Below are 20,687 nucleotides of genomic sequence, written 5' to 3'. Positions count from 1 at the left end.
TGCCAACGTGTGCAGCTTTTAATTGTGCTAATCGCCACACTACAAGGTTGTGTAAAATTCCATGGCTAAGATATTTAATTAATTCTTAACACGCACACTTTGTGTTGTGAGGACGTCATTTTTCTGTGGCTGTAGAGCAAACTGGTGCTAAGATGGCGACTACTTCCGGGGTAGTCGCGGGGATCCTGCGCCAGCTGAGCACCGCGATAGAGATTAATGGGAATGCTAACTGATAGCTCTCTCCAGGTATTTTAGAGCTCCTTGAACCAAACCATCCAGCTCTGAGGTGGATCACAACAATTCAAACTTTGATTAGAAACCAAAAGGTATTAAAAAATTGGACACAAAAGCAAAGGAACAAGACTATACTTGGCGTCTTTCATGAGGGAATGAACTACATGACCCATGAAACATTGCAAAAGAGGTAATCAAAACATTGGAAAAGGTGGACACTATTGAAATTGGCTTTGTTGTCTGTGATTCTCTGTTTGGTTAATCTTTTCTCTTCAGCATCATGGGTAGTGTAGTTTTTCACCAGCAATTCTGCTATGAAACATGATTTTTTTAATTTAGTTTTTATTTGTTGAAATAATTTTGACTGATGGCTACAACGTAGACCATCGGCTAACAACCTCTGAACTCATGGTAGGCCTGTCTTCAGAGGTTTATAATTTATTGTTAATAATCAATTTGGCAGTGGAGAAAGTAAACAAGATCTTTACTTCCAGAACCAGACTGTTGCACTTTATATCACCTGTCTCCAACTAGCAATTGCAGGTAGCCAATCATGCTTCATGGCTATTGGCTATATGCAGTATTGCTCCCCCTAGTTTAAACTTGTGGTTTTAATAGAAATACGTCAACACAGGAAATAAAACTGTGCTCGTCAAGCCATTTCATGGGGTCTTTTATTAACATTCATGCAGGAATCTAGCTGCTAAAATGATGCTGGTTGGTTTTCTTGGCTTTGATAACTAATCACACACAATCCACTAACACGTGGCAGAGTAATCACTTTTCGTTTGAAAGTTGTAACATTGAAAATCTTGAAAATCATCATGAAAACATGTTATTTTTTATTCTTCTGTATTTAGGTTAGACCAAATGAAGTGGAATTCAATTAATTTCTTTAAAAGGGTAGAAATAATTGACTGAATTGTGTTCTTTCCTGTAATCTTCAGGAAGTTGATTTAGATGGATGAGCATGAAGAGCATTAGTGACTGATTAAAAAACACATTTTCATTCAATCTCATCTAAATATGCTCTGATCCACATGAGGTGGGATGCTTGCTGTTAGCCGCACATTTCTGCTGGTCATGGGGTGAGAGTGGAAAGGTGATCACTGTGATTTTTCTGATCTCAGTTATAAACTAAGAGCCATAAACTTAAATATAGCGTACCTATCCATCAGCATGGACCCTATCATCAATGACACACTAAAGCGTGCTTGCAGGTTAAGTAGGATACTTTTAGGTAGGTTAATTAAGATGCTTTTACACTTACATTTATGAAAGAAACAGTTGCCCTGACCTGACGTTCAAGGGCACAATGGAATGATAGCATATGAAATATAACATATACAGCGGCCCTCATGGTCACAAACATAATTTGTTAGGTTTTAAATAATAAACAATAGATATCAAATTGAAGATGTATTTGGACACTTTCTTGTTGTCAAACATTTGGAAAATGGTCATAATTAATGTGACGAGCTACACCTTTGGTTACTGACTTAATCCACTAAATTTCACCTTAGTTGGTTAAAAATATTTCTGAGGTCTAGAAGATCTGTAATCTTTTGTTGCAGGTGACATTTGGTTTGATACTTTATCTAACGCCGTAAAACGCAGCTTTGTCCTCATGGGAATCAAACCAGCAACCTTATGATTGATAACTTGCTCAAATCAGTAATCAGTTTTCATTCTGATCTCAGGCTTTTTTTTTTCAGCAGTGCAGAGAATCTGTATAAACCGTAGAGATCAACTGATATTGACTTTTTTTGTTTTTGTTTACAAATGTTACGGATTATTTTTATTAGAGGTAGATCGATATATCGGTTTTACTGATTAATCAGTGCCGATAATTGCTTTTTGGCAAAAAACTACACTGATAGTTTTTGCAAAGGAAAATTTGACTATATGGATGCCCCGTCAGCACAAACATCATATCTCCAACTTCAGATCTTGTGAATAATAAACATTATTCCTTATTAAACCTCATATGGCGAAATATATAAATACATCCAAATTCATCCAGATCAGATCAAATGAAAGCTTTTGAAAAAACAAAAGAGAAACCTGACCTCTGGCTTTACTATATAAGTAGATAATCCAGTATTATTTAGCCGTTTGAGCAAAGACCGATCTGCAAATGTAATTTTTTTCCCCCCTCTTCTCCCGGTTTCTCTTTGCATGGAAACTTTACCGGCGTTATTACAGGCTTATCCAATGCGCACAAGTGTTGTTCACAAATCTGTTTACATTTCGATGTCAAAAGCAGAAAATTATAAGTCTCATGTAATCACGGGTTTTCTTACGTTGTCTGTATTTTGATAGTTATGAACGTCTTGTTGTGCATGTCATGCTCAGTGTTGCTTGGGAGAGGCTATTAAACTTCCCCACCAATTTGTGCGGTGATGTCGGCGTAAATAAAAATAATTTATTTTTTATGTACTGTAGCACTGGGACATGACACCGTTGTTTGGCAAATTCAACAAGCTGTACAGCTACAGTACAATCTACGTGGCTTTGCCATCGATCTTCTCACCTATGTACTGTGTGTTGCTCTTTTTTTCCTGTGAGCGCTCAGCACCGCCCCTTCACAGCTCTCAGTATTGTGCTGCTTGGTTTAAATTACACTATAATGTGTTTCTTTATGTATTCTAAGATACATAGGGTATTGAATTGTAAGCGTCATATCGTATGATACAATATGATACAATATTTTATATATATATATATATATATATATATATATATATATACACCACATTGATGAGCCAATGTGCCAATGAGCCCCTGGAAGTGTCCTGTGGTATCTGGCACCAGGACATTAGCAGCAGATCCTTCAAGTCCTGTAAGTTGTGAGGTGGAGCCACCTTCGATTGGACTTGTTGGTCCAGCACATTCCACAGAAGCTCAATCGGATTGAGATCTGGGGAATTTGGAGGCCAGAACAACACCTTGAACACTTCATCATGTTCCTCAAACCATTCCTGAACAATGTGTGCAGTGTGGCAGGGTGCATTATCCTGCTGAAAGAGGCCACTGCAATCAGGGAATACCATTGCCATAAAGGGGTGTACCTGGCCTGCAATGATGTTTAGGTAGGTGGCACATGTCAAATTGATGTCCACATGAATGGCCGGACCCAGGGTTTCCCAGCAGAACATTGCCCGGAGCATCATACTCCCTCCACCGGCATGTTGTCTTCCCACAGTGCATCCTGGTGCCATCACTTCCCCAGGTAAACGGCGCACACATACACGGCCATCCACGTGATTGTGGTCCCTCCCTCTCGTCATCATCGCCCCGACTCTTAGGGCCGTCCTTCAGCTAGGCTCACAATGAGAGTGGGCTGGAGAGCGAGAAGAGGTGCATAGGTAATTGGCCTCATTTCGACACTGGTTGATGAAGTACACCTGATGTGAAAAATGCTTCATCACCGCTGTGTTTAAAATGCAGAGCACACCTCTTCTCGGAGAGCCGACTTCAAATCTCCATGTGTGCACATACTGGCATCCTCGCACGGCTAGGACCAGAATGGGGAGTGTTTGGCCGAATTAGATGCGACACCGGACCCGCTTATCAGGCCCCCGGCGTGAGTTGGATGTGTCGCCGGGGGAGAACAGCATGCGTCGCGGCCGACGGGCTAGAGACCAGGTCGCTTCACCTCATCCACACTCGCGTGCCCATTGTAGGCACTTTCGATGGTGGACAGGGGTCATCATGGGCACTCTGACTGGTCTGCGGCTATGCTGCCCCGTACGCAACAGGGTGCGATGCACTGTGTGTTGTGACCTCCTGTAACCATCATTAACATTTTCTATGACTTGGCCACAGTAGACCTTCTGTCGGTTTGGACCAGACGGGATAGCCTTTGTTGCCCTCACGCATCGATGAACCTTGGGTGCCCAACACTCTGTCACCGTTTTATAAGAGCCGTTTGAGAGATGCTCTGATTCGGTCGTCTGGCCATAAGAATTTGGCCCTTGTCAAAGTCGCTTAGGTCTTTACTCCTGCTCATTTCTCCTTCATTCAATATGTTGACTACGAGAACTGATTGTTCACTTACCATCTAATCTACCCAGACCTTGACAAGTGGCCTTGGTAGGAAATGAATGTGTGTATATATATATATATATATATATATATATATATATGTATGTATATACAGTTGTGCTCAAAAGTTTGCATACCCTTGGAGAATTGGTAATATGTGTACCATTTTTAAAGAAAACATGAGTGAGCAGGCAAAACACATTTCTTTTATTTCTTATGGGATTCATATTCAACTGTAGGTTATAACAGAATGGCACAATCATAAAACAAAAAATGGCAAAACAAAAATAAAAAATAAAATGAAATGAAATGAAATGACCCCTGTTCATAAGTCTGCTTACCCTTAGTTCTTAATACTGTGTATTGCCCCCTTTAGCATCAATGACAGCATGCAGTCTTTTGTAATAGTTGTCTATGAGGCCCCAAATTCTTGCAGGTGGTATAGCTGCCCATTCGTTTTGGCAAAATGCCTCCAGGTCATGCGAAGTCTTTGGTCGCCTTGCATGAACCGCATGTTTGAGATCTCCCCAGAGTGACTCAATGATATAAAGGTCAGGAGACTATTATGGCCACTCCAGAACCTTCACCTTTTTCTGCTGTAACCACTGGAGTGTCAACTTGGCCTTGTGCTTAGGGTCATTGTCATGCTGGAAAGTCCAAGAGCGTCCCATGTGCAGCTTTTGTGCAGAAGAATGCAAATTGTCTGCCAGTATTTTCTGATAACATGCTGCATTCATCCTGCCATCAATTTTCACCAGATTCCCCATGCCTTTAGAGCTCACACACCCCCAAAACATCAGTGAGCCACCACCATGCTTCACAGTGGGAATGGTATTCTTTTCACTATAGGCCTTGTTGACCCCTCTCCAAACCCCTCTTGTTGTGACTTATACAAGTCTGTATGTCTGTAAAATGTCTATAAATGATGTATACAAAGTTTTGAGTGAATCGGGCAAACAGCCTAGGACGAGTTTGAAAAAGAATTTGTATTTTTATTTTTTTATTTTTAAATCAAAATGATAGAAACGTTTTTTGCGGAAATGGAAATTCATGTGACTACATGATTTGGAGGCACTTATGGATTCACAGAAATAAAAAAAAAAATTTGTATCTTATACAGTTCTGAAGTTAATTCAACTGTTTTGAGCACAGTTGCACATTTAGGATTTTCTTAAGTTATAGCGCCCCCTAGCATAAAAAATGAACGAAACTTGGCGTGTTACCATTATCTTGTCTGTGTGTACAAATTTAGTTAAGTTTGAAAATTGTGCTCACAAGATACAGGCTAATTAGTCATTATAGGCCATGTTCAAAACATATTTGCTTATATCTTTGGAAGGATTTGACACATTAAAATTATTATGATAAATTTTTGTCAAGAGGGTCTGTAGATGATATATACCAAGTTTCGTGATAATCGGGCAAACGGCCTAGAACGAGTTTGAAGAAGTAGGTTTTTTGAATAAATCGAAATTGTAAAAAAAAGTTTATTGCGGAAATGGAAAATAAAGTGACCATATCATTGTGGGGCACTGGTGGATTCAGAGAAGCTAAAATTTGTATTGTAGCCTATACGGTTCCGGAGTTATGAGCAAGAACGCAAATTAGTTAATTATACCACCGCTGTGTGGCCGATTGTCACAAAATTTTATATGCGGCTTTAAATTGAAACCCTGCTTGTGTATAGTAATTTCCATAACCCTCGGCCATTCCCAATACGAGTTATAAGGTGCTGAAATTTGATTGGCCGGTGGTGGCCATTTTTGTTAATTTTTTTAATCGAATTTTTAAGAATATGTTAGCATTTTAACCAAAGAAGATGCATATTTAATTAGAAATTTGTCAAACAGCTGCAAAGTTATGACGATTCTTTTAGATGTAGCGCCCCCTAGGGGCAGGATTGTATGAAACTTTGCTGACATCTTCTAAACATCCTGTTGACTGTGTACACCAAGTTTGGTTACATTTGGTGTTTGCGACGAGTAGATATTGATCAATTACTCAAATCGTGTTAAATCAAAGGAATTTTATCATTAATATATTTGGAAAGATTTGACATATCAAAATTCTTTTGATAGCTTTTTGTCAGAAAGGTCTGTAGATGATGTATACTAAATTGCATGCCGATTGGACTAATGGTCTAGGAGGAGTTCGAAAAAGTAGGTTTTTCAAAAAATTCAAAATGGCAGGAAATATTATAGACGGAAATGAAATTGGAGATATACATTTTGTAGGGCTTGGCTCAAGGAATCAGAGGGAAACAATTTTGAATTTTGATTCAAGCCTTTATGGTTGCAGAGATATGATCCAAAATTTAAAAGTGTTTATTATAGTGCCACCTAGGGTCAGATGGGTGTACGTTTGTGCGCCTGAGTAGTAGGGGAGATTTGGGATCATCCTTCCACGTTTGGTGTCTCCACGACATACGGTCTCTGATGCCCAGACACTTTTAGGACAGAAAAAAAAAATGATAAGAAAAAGAAGAAAATCAGTACAATTACAATAGGGTTCCAGCAGCTTCATTGCTTGGCCCCCTAATTATGACAGTGATTGCCGGGAAAGCAAGAAGGCACATTCAGCTGACATCTCACCATCACCAGAGAAGCTGTAAGTTATGTACGGTGTTTACCTAGTGTTATGATTTGACTTCATTTCAAATAAAAAATATGTCTAAATGTCTGAAATATTCCACGATCCACAATGTGAAGTTTTAATGAACTCAAATATTGATACCAGTTACATCTTCTATGCAAGTTATTATTAACAGTACTGTATTTTCTGGAATATAAGTCGCAGTGTTTTTTATCATCTGAATGGTCCTGCGACTTACAGTCCGATGCGATTTATATACATAATTTATACGTAAAGGATGCCAACTGGTCAAACACACGTGCACCAAAACAGTTGAAAACATCAGTCATAGAGATGGTAGAAATGTTTTAATATTGCCAATTCAAGATTTTGCCTTTGCAAAGTACTTTATGCAACCAGTTCAAATATTTTGTCCATCATAACATTATTGTTGTAAGAAATTCTAAACCGCTGTCAAACGCAACTCCTCACATGCCCACAAAATGACGTTTCATCACACTCGTAGTAAAAACATTCAGTCAGTGAACCGGATAATTAATACATTGCAAAGAGGGTTGCAAGTATCAGAAATATCCACAGTTGCTAACGTTAATGAATGAATAGAATTCAACAGGCAAATTGTTTTACTCACTGACTAAAAGCTGTTTATTTGTGCACAGCATAGAGTTACAGATGTTATAAACAGATGTGGCTTACTTGTCACGTTTCTTTCATGGAAAATAAAAAGAATTTGAGAAACTGCTATATGCGATTACTTAAAGCAAATTATCCCGTTTAAAACAAGCCCAAAAACACAGTGATACGATGTGTAGATTCTGAGGTATTGTAATTTTCACGGAGCGCGTTTCACATCTGGACTGCTGAATGGTGTTCAGGCGGCTGCTCCCGGGTCCTAGTGCCTGCCGAATGCAAACCGGAAAAGCTTTTCCTTTGCGTTTTTGAAAAGTTTCGCGTACAGATGACAACGTTTTCGAAAAGATCCCCGTTCACACAGATCTGCGAAAATGACTAAAAGCGCTGTATTTTGCATGCCAGGCCAGTAGTTGGCGATGTCACTTTGTAAAGAAACACTACGCGCCTGCGCACATAAACACAGAGCGGTGAATATAAACAATGAAGATGGCGAAAGCATCAAGCAATTTTGTCTGGACAAAATCTTGAGCAGCACAAAAACAGTCCTGTAGTCCGCCATTGTAGTTTTGAATGTCTCGCGCGTTGTTTTGAAGTACTCGCGCACATGCCTATAGACTGAACACATAATACGCGTGCGCATGACGTCATCGTTTTTGTATGTTTACACGGAGATGATAATGGCATCGTTTTAAAAAACTTGCACTTTGAAACCCGTTTTCAAAAGTTTGCGTTTTCAGGCCCCAAAACGCTGTTGTCGTGTAAACGAACAGCCAAAACGCATAGAAAGTTTTAAACGGCCACTAATATGTATTTTTTTTCTCTCAACAATGTGATTTTTACCCGGTGCGACTTCATTTCCAGAAAATACGGTAATGCATTAACAGTAATTAAATAATTCACAAATTCGTACTAAACTTAGCCTAAATGTATTAAAATACACTGAACTAAGAATATTTTAAGAGGAAAATGACAATACTTCCATTTTTTTAAGTGTATTAATTTAAATTATGTTTAAACAGTAGCGTACATGCACATATTATTTGGAGTCCTCCACGTGCATTTTGCAGTATTAATGTTAACGATTAAACAGTTAATTGATTGTTCATTTCCACGATGATCGATTATGAAAATGTCTGAAAATAGACATCCCTAGTGGGAACAGTGTCATCAAAATTATGCCCTTGTTCTGAGAGTAGCTATGCCTTTCATGTGAACTGTGAATAGCATGAGCTGTGCCCTAATTATCTGATAAAAGATTACGAATATCAGGTCAATATGCCATAAGAGCAGTGCAGTGAGTTAATGGCTTGCTGCATGTGACCTTGTACAGTTTGTCTGGTGCAGTTCCAGTCAAGTTCACATTCCTGTAGGCCAGTGTAATGCTGTTGTTGTTGTCATGAAGTGGATGGGCGCTTGTTATTCACAGGGGAAAATTCTTCATTGATATTGTGTGGAATCTTGTAAGATGTTGGCTTTAAAGCAAGAATTTTGGAAAGAGACACAGTACAGGCGTTCTGGGCAAACATCTTTCATGGATGAGTCATACCCTCCTGTTGACCTGAAAACAGTCCTGGTCACTTGCGGGGGTGCTGTTATGCTGCCTTCAAATCTGTCTTGGCAGCTGCTACTTAGAATAGGGAAAAGACCTTTTTTTTTTTTTTTTTGAGTGATGGAAATGGTTAATTGAATCAGAGTTTTGCGCTGATTAATTGACACAGTTTGAACAAATTTTATGAAATGAATCAAACTTATCAACTCTAAGACTAAACTATTAAAACACTATTAAAACAATCCCTGTTTTAAAATCTCTGTCGCCTAATAAATCAGTTAATTGAGCAATATTTTCTTTCAAGCTTTATAGCTATTCTTTATAGGGATGGGTAAAAATATAGTTTTTCCAATTAATCACGATCTTCAATTGAACGATCTCGATATCGATTCTTAATCCCAAGATTTCACACTTTCACTCAATGCACAGCCCTCTACTACAGTGAGAGGAAATCACTCGCACTTGCAAATGAATTTTGCGCTATGCGACTAAAGTAAATATTTTTGGCAACTGGCTGGTAAATGTTTACATTTCAGGGCTCCAGACTGCGACTGAAATGGTCGCAAATGCGACCAAAAATAATTTATTGCGACTATAATTTAAAATCTAGTCGCCATTGGCGACAGTCGGGTTGTGTGCATTCATATGCGGTTTCGTCAGATATCATCTTGTGAGTTATTGAATACATCTATAGAGTGAGCACCAGTGTGTCTCGTGCTGCTTTTCACCCGTTCTGTTGTGGTGACAAGCTCGCTGCACCGCACGCAACAACAACAAACCCAGCGCGAGAGAGTCGTGACCAAATGACTCTTTTGAACCGGATCTTTTTCATGAATCACCCAAAAAGAACTGAAGGTTTGAATTCAGGAGCTCAGGTTAGCATTTTGAATCAGATTCACTTTCTCAGCGAATCAGCCGTCAGTGAGCTCACAACTGGGAGTGCAGACATTTCATAATAAGAGTCCCATGTGTATTTCGGGCTTCTTTATAATTAAAAATCCCGTATTGTGTACCACTTTTTTTCTCCTGGTAATTATTGATTGGGATTGAAGTAGCACAGTAAACTGCATCTGGGATTTCATTCAATTTGTACTTTTGTAGTCTCTGTGTCTGGGCCATCTGGTAAGAGTAAAAGACTAAGACAATAGACCTTATTCACGCTAGCGCCATTTTTGATTTTTAATAGGAATGACAACGAGGCTGTGAGGGATAGACGTTCAGTCTCTTCAATGGCACAAACGGTGTAAAGCTGTATAAAGCTCCTAGATCACATCTGATTTTCCACAACTCATGTTGTCTGGAGTTCTTTGTATACAGAATGTTCTTGGACAGATATTTTATCAATGTTTTGTCCGCGGAATGATCCAAAGACACTTTAAACTGCAGTAAAGCCCATTGAAGAGATGGCAAGTCTATCCCTCACAGCCTTGTTGTCATTTCCATTAAAAATCAAAGATGGCGCTACTGTGAAACATATATTGTAAAACAAATATATATACAGTGCATCCGGAAAGTATTCACAGCGCTTCACTTTTTCCACATTTTGTTATGTTACAGCCTTATTCCAAAATGGATTAAATTCATTATTTTCCTCAAAATTCTACAAACAATACCCCATAATGACAACATGAAAGAAGTTTGTTTGAAATCTTTGCAAATGTATTAAAAAAAAAAAACGAAAAAAAAAAAATAATCACATGTACATAAGTATTCACAGCCTTTGCTCAATACTTTGTTGAAGCACCTTTGGCACCAATTGCAGCCTCAAGTCTTTTTGAGTATGATGCTACAAGCTTGGCGCACCTATTTTTGGGCAGTTTCTCCCTTTCTTCTTTGCAGGACCTCTTAAGCTCCATCAGGTTGGATGGGGAGCGTTGGTGCACAGCAATTTTCAGATCTCTCCAGAGATGTTCAATCGGGTTCAAGTCTGGGCTCTGGCTGGGCCACTCAAGGACATTCACAGAGTTGTCCCGTAGCCACTCCTTTGTTATCTTGGCTGTGTGCTTAGGGTCGTTGTCCTGTTGGAAGATGAACCTTCGCCCCAGTCTTAGGTCCAGAGCACTCTGGAGCAGGTTTTCATCAAGGATGTCTCTGTACATTGCTGCATTCATCTTTCCCTCGATCCTGACTAGTCTCCCAGTTCCTGCCGCTGAAAAACATCCCCACAGCATGATGCTGCCACCACCATGCTTCACTGTAGGGACGGTATTGGCCAGGTGATGAGCGGTGCCTGGTTTCCTCCAGACATGACGCTTGCCATTCAGGCCAAAGAGTTCAATCTTTGTTTCATCAGAACAGAGAATTTTGTTTCTCATGGTCTGAGAGTCCTTCAGGTGCCTTTTGGCAAACCCCAGGTGGGCTGTCATGTGCCTTTTACTGAGGAGTGGCTTCCGTCTGGCCACTCTACTATACAGGCCTGATTGGTGGAGTGCTGCAGAGATGGTTGTTCTTCTGGAAGGTTCTCCTCTCTCCACAGAGAAACACTGGAGCTCTGTCAGAGTGACCATCGGGTTCTTGGTCACCTCCCTGACTAAGGCCCTTCTCCCCCGATCGCTCAGTTTGGCCAGGCGGCCAGCTCTAGGAAGAGTCCTGGTGGTTCCAAACTTCTTCCATTTATGGATGATGGAGGCCACTGTGCTCATTGGGACCTTCAATGCTGCAGAAATTTTACTGTACCCTTCCCCAGATCTGTGCCTCAATACAACCCTGTCTCGGAGGTCTACAGACAATTCCTTGGACTTCATGGCTTGGTTTGTGCTCTGACATACACTGTTAACTGTGGGACCTTATATAGACAGGTGTGTGCCTTTCCAAATCATGTCCAATCAACTGAATTTACCACAGGTGGACTCCAATCAAGTTGTAGAAACACCTCAAGGATGATCAGTGGAAACAGGATGCACCTGAGCTCAATTTTGAGTGTCATAGCAAAGGCTGTGAATACTTATGTACATGTCATTTTTTTCATTTTTTATTTTTAATAAATTTGCAAAGATTTCAAACAAACTTCTTTCATGTTGTCATTATGGGGTATTGTTTGTAGAATTTTGAGGAAAATAATTAATTTAATCCATTTTGGAATAAGGCTGTAACATAACAAAATGTGGAAAAAGTGAAGTGCTGTGAATACTTTCCGGATGCACTGTAGATGGATATAGATATAGATATGAGATCAAGCATTTGACACTTGAGGGACTTGTTCACAACTATTACACAAGGTGCAAATATTCATTGATTCTCAAGAAGACAACAAATATGCATACTATACTTCATGTAATTATCTGTAATGTAGATTGTGAAGAGCAGTATTAAATAAAAAATCTTTTATCTCTTACATTTGTATAAATTATGAAAGGGGTGTGAACATTTATGAGACAAAAGGGAATGCAAACTTATCTTCTCAACTATATATACTGTTTATTAAACCTCCGATTAATGGGTTATCAGCTGACTTCCTTTTTTTTCGGCTTTCTATCTTGTTTCTGAACAACAGTCTAAATCAAGCCATTATATGATTTGGCGACTAAAAACAGCCATTTGGCTCCTTAATGTTTCAGATTTGGAGCCAAAGTCTTTTATTTTAGTCTGGAGCCCTGCATTTTATCTACTAGTAATTGTGTAGTTTAGTCATGAAATGTTCAGCAGTGAGATCCTTTCACATCGTGTTGAGATTAAAAGTTGTTCCGTGTAATGTGTGTCCAAGACGAGATCCACGTAACCCATTTGTCATTGAATACGTTCTCTTTTAATACCCTTTCTGTTTTTTAGTCAATTGTTGATCAAAAACATCTACAAAAAACATTTAATATTAATCATGCATTTTACAGATGAGGTAAATTCATTTGAGTCCTCTCTAGTTAACATGCGCTCATTTCAAGGCACTGTTTACAGAAATGCCATTTTTTGTTAAAGAGACAGTACCGGTTTTAGCATGTGTTCAACAAATCAATGTGAATACTTGTAAATAGTACAAATTATGCAATTTAAAGGTGCAATATTTAAAATTTTTATTTCAGTGATTCTCTTCCGCTATTCAACAGCGACAACAAACTGCAACACTAGGTAACGTTATCTTAGAGATGGAATCCAGCAAACGGCCGGCTCCCAGCACAACACCGACTCCTACACAAACTCTGAGTAAGCCAAAAAAAAATAAAATGATCTACTGAATCCCGTCTGGCTAGGCAGAAACGTGATCATGGTCAAGTGAAAACTAGAGTGAACATCGGCAGGGTATTTGATTCCTGGAGGGAACTTCGTTCGGTTTTGGGGATCAAAACAGACCCTGAACTGGCGTTCTTCTTATTGGACAGGTAAGCTTACATAACTGCAAAGCATGTGAAATATAGTGCCATAAGGATTGATCTGTGTAATTTTAGCTAACTTGATCTTGCCTGCTGACGCTGACAAATTGCAAGCTACCTTGCTTCGTAACTTTCAAATAATTTCAAAGATCTTCTCTTTATACTGTAAGTCAGGTATACAGGATAAATTTAAGCAAATACGCTGGTTTCTTATTCATAAGTACAACATATGACATACAAAACATACAATAGTCAACATAACAGTGCAACAGTAAACTGTCTGGTATAGTTCGGTAGTATGTAGCTGTATGTGTGTATCAGTATGCTATGTTAGCTGATAAGTAGTTTTAGTTTAGTCTCAAAGTTTGTAGTAAAACAATCATAACTGTAATTTTAATTATGCTACCTCATCTGTCAGCATGATGCCGGTGGATCATGTTCAGTCTCTTTGTACGTTACATCATTGTTTTGGATGCTCGCTCGCTCGCGTCCCTATGAAGTGTGTGCACGAGCGCGAGCACGAGCAACAGGTAGCTGGCTGCTGTTCACTTACCTTCCACAGATGTCATTAATGACAATGGTTTCTGAATCTTACATACTGCACCTTTAACAATAAATATGTATAAAGTATAATATCTTATGTATTGATTGAATTAATACATTTATTTGTTCATTTATAAAAAGCCAAAATGATGAAAAAGTAATAAAATATAATTAGTGAAATTAATATTTTCCTAATGTACCTAATTGAAAGGTCCCCTGTATAATTAACAGCATTAGCTAGGAGAGAATTTCTTTAATATGTTAGCAAAAGGGACATTAAAACTGAAATAAACCCATATGAATTGATATTGAATCAAATCAAAATTGAATCGAATCAAGCGCTTGTAAAATCGGAATCCAATTGAATTGGGAAATCTGTATCAATACCCAGCCCTAATTCTTTATCAACAGTACACAAAATGTGTGCAGACTAAATTGTACATTCAACAATCACAATGAAAACTTAATTGTGACAAATCAGTTTTGTCCTGCCATAATTCTGTTATTGACAGCTCCAACTTTGCAAGATACAGTTGAAGTCAGAAGTTTAGATACAGCTTATCCAAATACATTGAAACTCAGTTTTTCACAAGTCCTGAAATTTAATAGTAGAAAACATTGCCTGTCTTTATTTTAAGAATGTGAAATGTCAGGATAATAATAGAGAGAATGACTTATTTCAACCCATAATTCGGACTGAGGTCAGGGCTTTGTGATGGCCACTCCAATACCTTGACTTTGTTGTCCTTAAGCCATTTTGCCACAACTTTGGAGGTTTGCTTGGGGTCATTATCCATTTGGAAGACCAATTTGCGACCGGGTTTTAACTTCATGGCTGATGTCTTGAGATTTTGCTTCAATATATCCACATTATTTTCCTTCCTCATGATGCCATCTATTTTGTGAAGTGCACCAGTCCCTCCTGCCGCAAAGCACTCCTACAACATGATGCTGCCACCCCCATGCTTCACGGTTGGGATGGTGTTCTTCGGCTTGCAAGCCTCACCCTTTTTCCACGATGGTCATTATGGCCAAAAATTTTAATTTGTTTCATCAGACCAGAGAAAATTTCTCCAAAAAGTAAGATCTTTGTCCCCATGTGCACTTGCAAACTGTAGTCTGGCTTTTTATGGCAGTTTTGAAGCATTTGCTTCTTCCTTGCTGAGCAACCTTTCAGGTTATGTTGCTATAGGACTCGTTTTACTGTGGATATAGATACTTGTCTACCTGTTTCCTCCAGCATCTTCACAAGGTCCTTTGCTGTTGTTCTGGGATTGATTTGCACTGTTCGCACCAAACTATGTTCATCTCTAGGAGACATAATGTGTCTCCTTCCTGAGCGGTATGATGGCTGTGTGGTCCCTTGGTGTTTATAATTGTGTACTATTGTTTGTATAGATGAACGTAGTACCTTAAGGCGTTTGAAAATTGCTCCCAAGGATGAACCAGACTTGTGGAGGTCCACAATTTTCTGAGGTCTTGGATGATTTATTTTGATTTTCCCATGATGTCAAGCAAAGAGGCACTGAGTTTGAAGCTAGGCCTTAAAATACATCCACAGGTACACCACCAGTTGACTCCAATTAGCCAATTAGCTTATCAAAATCTAATTGGCTAATTGCCTAAAAGCTTGACATAATTTTCCGGAATTTTCCAAGCTGCTTAAAGGCACAGTTAACTTAGTGAATGTAAACTTCTGACCCACTGGAATTGTGATATAGTAAATTAAAAGTGAAACAGTCAGTTCGATTGGAATTCGCCAATTGTCGCAAATTGTTTATCCAGAAAAGTGAAGCTTCCGGCAAAAAAACACCTAAAATGTCATAATAAACGCATGATTCAAAATAAAAACTAGATGCCTGAAATTGAAGAAATTGTGACAACTGTATGTGACAACTGAATAGTAAAATGTAATATTCACTGTAATATTAATAATAATAATTATAATAGTAATAATAATAATTAAGCAATAAATCACAAGCAAGACAGCTGTTGAATAGAAGGTTGGCAAAAAAAAAATGCAATGACATGTTGAAAAGTTATATTTTCACTTGTTAAAAGATTTAAGAATTCATTGATTAGGCACCATTTTGATGATGAAATTAAATGTAACTTTAAAACAGGGAGTTCTGGAAAATTAATAAGAATTATTATACTATTAAAATAATTTTAGAATGATTAAAAATAACTAAATTGGTGTGTTCAATAGCACGTTATCATATTAGCATATTTTTGCTGTGGTATCGAAATTGGTATCGAGAACCATGACGTTTTTCTGGTATCGTTACCGAATACTGAAATTTTGGTACCGTTGAAACACGAATGGCTATATGTGCTATTTGGAGCTTCAAAGATTTTGCACCCATTCACTTTTTTTATTTTTTGGACCTACAGAGCTGAAATACTCTTCTAAAAATCTTTGTTTGTATTCTGCTGAAGAAAAAAAGTCATACACATCTGGGATATCATGAGGGTGAGTAAATGATGAGACCATTTTTATTTTTGGGCGAACTTCTCTTTTAAAGGAATTTTGTATAACATAAGTATTCATTTTTGGGTGATTTAACACTAGCACTTTTGGTGTGCACCCTGATGTCTTCTTGAGTTGTTACCTAGTTACAGTGGTAAACAGCTGCTGCTTGTACTCACGTTGATATCTCAATCGAACCGCGGTTTGGACCCAAATAATATGATATGGACAGGGACCAGCGGGGGGAGGAAACAAACTCTGGTTTGGTCCAAGCAATCGAACCAAGTGTGAAAGCACCCTTACTTTAGAAATTTGGTGTACATCTAGTTTGCTGTTGTTAAATAAGAACATTGGTAAAGATGTTTACATGCAACACAAAATCAGGGTAATGGCAAAAATCTACCTGTGTCGATCTGTTTATGCTTAAATCGTTTATGACTTTACCCTGATAAAGGGATGCAGTTTAAGGCATTTATATGACCACACACAGTGTTTGTAATAATCAATGTTTATGTTTTTATTTGTGATTTAATTTCCAATTTGCCATTGCATTTATGTGCACAACATATGCATATAAAGGCAGATAGCTGCGATTGGTTACAATACTCAGCTTCTGCAATAAAATAAAAATAAAAACAACCTTGTAAATAGAAAAGTGTGATGGAACGGGAGGAGATCAAAATGGAACGCTGTAATTGACACGTTAATTGCAGCATTCACAATCTCATTTATTTGATTAATTGTACAACCCTAATGCAAGGTATTGAATGTTTCAGTAAGCCAAACAATAAACCAAGCAAAAGAGTAGGTTGTTTTAAAATCGTCCCTAGGTGTGGATTTATATTCATTTGCAGCTTGGTCTCTACAACAATACATCCATTTACTGATATGATCTTGGAAAATTTGAAGAGAACGTAGGCCGTAGGTTTTTCAGAGCTGTGCTGCATCACTCACTTCAAACCCAGGAGATGAACAGCAAATGCCATCTGCTGAGATCCAGGCGTGCAGGATCATATGGCTTTGATATCGTTGGAAAATATGACTCTGGTTCCCCCAACATCCAGGCAATCTTTACACACACATACACAGTCACCCAGCCTCCCCAGTGCTTGCTGGAGGAATGTGACCTGTCTTGGGAAAGCATGAATTCTAGCACTCAGCGAAACGCAGCACTGCCACAGTCAACAGGGAGCAGACAGGAAAAGTGTTTTATGTGCTGATGCCTCATTAGATATGCTCTTGGATGATTTCTGTATTTGGTGACTATTATTTACTTGACTGGAGGACGCTTAGGGAAGTGATTCACTACTAGATATTTGTTCACATGTACACTACGCCACAACTCTCCATCACAGCTACTTTTTAACAGATTCATATTTTGAGAGATACAGGCTTCACAGAGCTACAAAATGCATCCTGCTTGGAAGAAAATAACAAAAATTCTGTTTAAAGTATTCATATCTTTTTAAACAATCTTTGAGGATTCTTCACAATAACATGATCTTTTAGACCAATAGTACAGCACAAAGTTACTTTATTTCTATATGTCCTATCTATGAAACACTCAAAACATTTAAAGGTAAACTCTGAATTACTGCGTGACTTGCAGCACCAAGCAGAATTGAACTAGATTTTTACATTTTCTGAAGAAAATGTGAGCTTGCCAGTACAGAATTTGCTGCCACAGTGCTAGGGTGTTGTGGGTGGTTGCCAGGGCATTGTTATGCAGTTGCTAAGGTTTCTGAGTGGTTGTTAGTGCATTGCAATACAGTTGTTAAGCTATTCTGGCAACATGATCACATGGTCGACGTGTTGTTTCCAAGAGTTCCCCATATGTCCAAGAACACTTTCCGATTTGGCCACTGGGGTTGGTGTTTTTATGAATTTAGGTGAGCACAGACCGATTTTAGTTAAAGAAAAGTCAGCCTACTGTTTCCAATATCACTGTGAGATCAGTCTGTTTCTGGGTGGTTGCTAGGATATTGCTAGGTGGATGCTGGTCCCTTATAATAGCTTAGTCCCTCCATCTAGTTTATATAATTTTTTTTCACGTTTTATCATCCGCCAATGAAAAACTTATCTCATCACTTAGAAAATTAATAGCACACCTCTCCTCATCAAGCCAATAGATTTGAAGCCAAGAGATATCATTCATGTCTTGGGATGCACTGATTCACAGCATTTTGTGGCCAATACAGATAACTGGAAATGTTACTTTTGCTAATGGCTAACTAATTAAAAAGTACTCACTTGAAACAAAATAGGTGTTGTTTAAACATTCAAAATCTGGACTTTCTGGATATTCTGACTAACTGTTAAAGAGGTCATGAACTGCCTTTTTTTAATTTATTTATTTTGTACTGTTCTCTGAGGTTCACTTATAATGTTATCAAGATTTTTACATCAAAAAACATAATAATTTAGAAGTAATAGGTTATTTTCTGTCCTGTTTTGACCCCCCTCATCGTAACACACCGTTTGAATAGGCGTGGCGGATTGTAGACTCGGAAGTAAACGCCCACTGGTATGATTGGCTAACAGTTTTGCATATTTAAAAATCCTACATCCTTCATAGATGGATGCTGCTTTGATTTAGGTTAAAAACACATAAATACTCAGTACATATCAAACGATCTGTAATAACAGACAAAGCAATAGTGACCACGTAATAAAAACAGTTACTCACACTTGTGTGGTGCGACATTACTGTCGGATCCAATATAGTCGGCACAGCAACGTCTTTTAGTTTCAGTCTTTCTGAAAATCCTGCATCGAAGTGAACAAAGGACCAAGTTCTTACTGACGCGGTCTGGAACTTCATTAAAAATGAAGTTCATCCACTCTTTCCTAATGTTAGGATCAGAAGGAAGGCAATGCACAGCGTCTTGTTGTCTTCGGAGCCATTGTATCGTTTGGTTTCTGCGTAGACCTGCGTTTGCCTCTCTCGTTATTTACCTATTACATGCGTGAATCGGTGGGCGGGGCTAAACAGGCAGTGATGTAGAAGCAGGCGTTGATCTTCTTCTGCGGAGGCGGTGTTTAGCCACACTATTACATAATAAAGTGGCACATTCCACATCCTGTCGTTTTGGCAGATTGGCTTCAATATAAGTTGTTTTTAGACTAACGAGAAAGTTTTGAGTTCTGAAACTTACAGGATGTTTTATAGTACAATGACCTCTTATATGTCAAAAGATCAAGGGAATTTTGATTTCTCAGTTCATGACCCCTTTAACTGCTGTTTTTGAAGGTTTGGAGAATGTAACGTGAACCAAAAGTGTGACTACATTGCATATGTATGCTGAAAGAGAAATAAATGACTTTAAACTTGCTTATATTGTATTATAAGTAGGGATGCACCGATACCACTTTTTCTATTCCATTCCGATATCTTAAATCTCAGTAACGGCCGATACCGATCCTGATCTGATACCAGTTTTGTTGTTTTTTTGCATAATCAGTTTAGAATATCTTTCCCTCATTGTGTGATACTAATTGGGGTTACTCTTTAATATGTAAAGAAACACAAACCTCTAACTGCACATTATTTCAACATAAATGTATAGCCTATTAATAAAAACGTTATTGTTAACTAGTTTACTGGATAATGTAGCAGCAAAATTAACAGTTATTCCAGTCTAAGTCTTCAGTAGAAAAGAAGCCAGCTTTCTTTGGAAAATTTTCTCAACTTGTATCTGGACTGTAAAGGATTCAGATCTTTTTTTTTGTTGTTCAATTTAGTTTTAAGATATCAGTCCACTTTTCATTCACACAGATATGTTTTGGAACCCATTCAACTCAAAAACTTAAATATGTTTATACTTTCAGGGTTCGTACAAGGTGCTTCAAGTGCTTGAAGTTTTTGAATTTGGCTTTTTCAAATTTAAGTCCTGGAAAACCCTTGAAAATAGCCATTTTTACCAAGAGGTGCTTGTAACGTTTTTGAATTATAGAAAATCGTAAAATACATTGCTTATATAATTTAATAAATGAAATATATTTATATATTTTTGGAAAAACACGACAACAGACTACTAGACCACTGCTGAAGCAGGCAGCGCATAGACGGCGCTGTCATGTGGCACCTGTTACTTTTGGCAGCGCTGTTCAGAATGGGCCAATCACAATCAATTGTTACTGGAGGATTTAAATATATATGTGTATATATATATATATATATATATATATATATATATTTTAGAGACTGCTGTGGTGGATTTAACAAGTATGAATTCTTGCAACTATCAGTTTTAATTAAAAAATTACTCTCCAGAGTGAAAAAAATTATTTGAGATGTAAAATGTTTTGAGATTTG

At 38.1% G+C, this 20,687-nt stretch overlaps 1 protein-coding gene across 6 annotated transcripts in view; it reads left to right on the top strand.

Annotated features, from left to right (window-relative positions):
• The window catches only part of LOC127410935 (serine/threonine-protein kinase D3-like), a 127,258-nt gene that overhangs the window by 4,051 nt on the left and 102,520 nt on the right, over positions 1–20,687 (top strand). Inside the window, exon 1 of one of the 6 annotated variants that reach the window (XM_051646209.1) lies at positions 13,225–13,368. The exons of the other annotated variants lie outside the window; for them this stretch is intronic. The gene's annotated coding sequence lies outside the window, so the exon portion shown is untranslated. Of the gene's footprint in view, positions 1–13,224; positions 13,369–20,687 lie in introns of those variants that run through there. 6 annotated transcript variants of the gene reach the window in all.

The sequence above is a fragment of the Myxocyprinus asiaticus genome, chromosome 20 (genome assembly GCF_019703515.2).
Source record: "Myxocyprinus asiaticus isolate MX2 ecotype Aquarium Trade chromosome 20, UBuf_Myxa_2, whole genome shotgun sequence".
NCBI classification, from domain to species: domain Eukaryota; kingdom Metazoa; phylum Chordata; class Actinopteri; order Cypriniformes; family Catostomidae; genus Myxocyprinus; species Myxocyprinus asiaticus.
Note: the sequence above shows the minus strand (reverse complement) of the source record. Positions and strands in the feature narration are given on the sequence as shown.